General features: G+C 33.3%; 1 pseudogene; it reads right to left on the bottom strand.

Annotated features, from left to right (window-relative positions):
• Window positions 1-287: 287 nt before the first annotated feature.
• On the bottom strand, window positions 288-1,093 carry LOC149162250 (uncharacterized; annotated as a pseudogene).
• Window positions 1,094-2,730: the final 1,637 nt, after the last annotated feature.

Below are 2,730 nucleotides of genomic sequence, written 5' to 3'. Positions count from 1 at the left end.
AGAAGGGTGTGCTCGAGGTCAATGCTATTCATTGATTTTAAATATCTCATTTTTTGATAAACCACTTCGTAAGACCACCCATATCATTAAAATTCATCAAGTCAAGGGTCATTGTATGTCATTGGATGAAACAAATATTGTTTTGAGTCGTTGATTATTTCATCAACTTGTAGGAGTGTTTCACACCCATCCTATCATCTTAAAGTTGCTTTGAATTTGAATTTATTGATGATGATTTTTAAAAAAATTCCTTGAGGCTACCCATTACTCCATGTGTCTCCAATCCTTTATAAGCCTCCAATGTGTCTTTCACTATGTTGCTCCTCTATAGATGGTCCAATTTTGAAAACTGTTTAGACCACACCATTCCATGATTTATTTGTTCCTGGATAAGATTTCCCAAAGAAACAAAATTGGTACTAGTAGGAAGCATTTATTTCCTAAGTTTAAATTTTGTGCATCACCACAACTAGACCCCATCATGGAGAATCTTTTTGCACAAAGGAAAATAATATTTTGTGCAAGAGCTAAAGTGATCTCAATGTGTTCATCTAGACATGAAACTATTGAATAATTTCCATGCTGATAAACAATCTATGAACCATGAGGTGTATTACGAGCATTATTGTGATCAATTTTGTATGAACATAGTAATAGTCAATATCTATCAATTTCGCTTCTAACTCAATGGTTGACAAGGTATCCTTGCATCCATAAATTAAAAGTGGCTTGAATTTTTCATGACAATTTCACATCTTGAGCCATGTTTTATAAACTATATTTTTATCTCCCAAACATTCATATTTTTTTTCTTTCTTTCAATATTAATAATAGTGAAACCTACTCTACTACATTCATCCGTCAGTGGAAGTGCTTCATATGCAGTCACAATTGATCTGTTATCATTATGTTCTTTTGGAGTACTAAATTCTGGACATTTAACCATCATTTTCATGTCTTTATTCCCCATGTGACAAGTATCTAACTCTGTATTGTCAACAATTTTTTCATACTATGTAGACATTAAAATACCTGCATTAGAAGATTCGTTACATGTTTTTGAAGCCATGAAATCATCATTTCGGACCACCATCTCAGTATCTTTTTGAAAATTATATCCATGTTTTCCAATATGGGATACACCCTCCAGTTTGTTAAAATGTTCCAAAAAAATTGTTGTTTCACTTTACCTCGACAATCCAAGTTCTGAAGTTTTTCTTTAGCTTTAATCTGCACATGTTTGAGACAAAATTCTGCAATGATTTTGGCATATCCCCTATGTCTCCTTATTAGAAATGAGATACAATATTACCTTTCAGCACCAGCTTAGGAACAAATAAAGATTTAGGTATAAAGGAGACATCCTTCACAGAGCTCGTCTTAAGAAAATATACATCTTGTAACCTTTTCTTTTAACCTTGTGAATACAACTGTGGAAAATTATGTTCTTCCCCTACCATTTCCCCTAATCTTAAATAGTCTAGGAACATTGGATTCTGACAACATCTTAACATCAGATGCACTTGTAGATTCTATTGAGAAATCTAGGGTAGAGACAAGAAGTGATTTCTCTAAAAATGTTAGCTTCTTCTAAATAGTTTTACTTCTTATCATTAGGTTCTTCTTTAGCTTGATTATTATAGTGTTCTTTTCATCAAACAACTATCAAAATATGAACAACAATGAGACAAGGGACACAATATGTAGGAGATCATCGAGGACCAAAACATCTCCAACTTGAGAGGAATACCAAAAAGAATTATTCTTCTTATAGAATCTTCAAGTAGTGAATTCCAAGACCAAGACCCTTGACCTAACAACCTCTCCAAGACCAAGTCACAAGACTTCCTTGAGAAAATTATTCTTCCTTGATTCAATGCTAGTCAAACTGATCACCATAGATCTCAACTTCTTTTCATATTTCAGCATATTGACATAGGCCTAAAATTCTCAGCCTCTTCAAAACCTTAGTTGTAGCATGTGTGAGGGACAAACAATGATTTTATCCTTTTATTTCCTTCTCCCTTGGATAATATCTCCTTCTTATGCAATTCAACTTTATAAGTGTCCTAGTTTCTTCCTTGATTCGACCTTCTAGGATGAATGTGATAACTTGCTATCATTTGCAGTAGATGATACTAATATTCTTTGCATGTGTGAGAGGTATTTTCCATAAAATAGATCAAAATCAGTTCGTCTTCTTCTTATCACTTCTTCACTTGATGAGATGCTTTGCTTCTTCTCTTTCACACACTTGGACTTCTATTTCAGATGCTTCAATGAATGAATCTTCAAGTGAGGTCAAGTCCCTACATATATACTTCTTCCTCATGACTGTAGGCTGACTTGACTTGATGCTAGGTTGACATGTTAACTCAAAGTGGACTTATTGCTTCATTTGAAGGCCATCTTTTTTTATTCTCTTGTACTTGGTCTTGGAGGGTCTTTTGACTCTTACAATGACTCAAATAAATATTTAACATGACCAAGAAGGGTCTCTCATACATGACAAAGACTCAATTGAATTTATGACTTAATGAACAAACCTAATAGCTCACAATGGGAGATTTATCTATAAAATAAAAGTCCTTGAGCATGAAACCCATGACTCAATCATAAAAATAATTGTATTTTCTTTCTTTACATTAATTTCATAAAATCATGATTAGACATGTCATTATGAAGACCAAACCTAGTCACACATTTCAACACTCCCTCTTAACTAAGGAG

Source organism: Pinus tabuliformis, chromosome 5_2, assembly GCF_031772625.1.
Source record: "Pinus tabuliformis cultivar Carrire ecotype Pingquan chromosome 5_2, CPIR1, whole genome shotgun sequence".
In the NCBI taxonomy this organism is placed as follows: domain Eukaryota; kingdom Viridiplantae; phylum Streptophyta; class Pinopsida; order Pinales; family Pinaceae; genus Pinus; species Pinus tabuliformis.
Note: the sequence above shows the minus strand (reverse complement) of the source record. Positions and strands in the feature narration are given on the sequence as shown.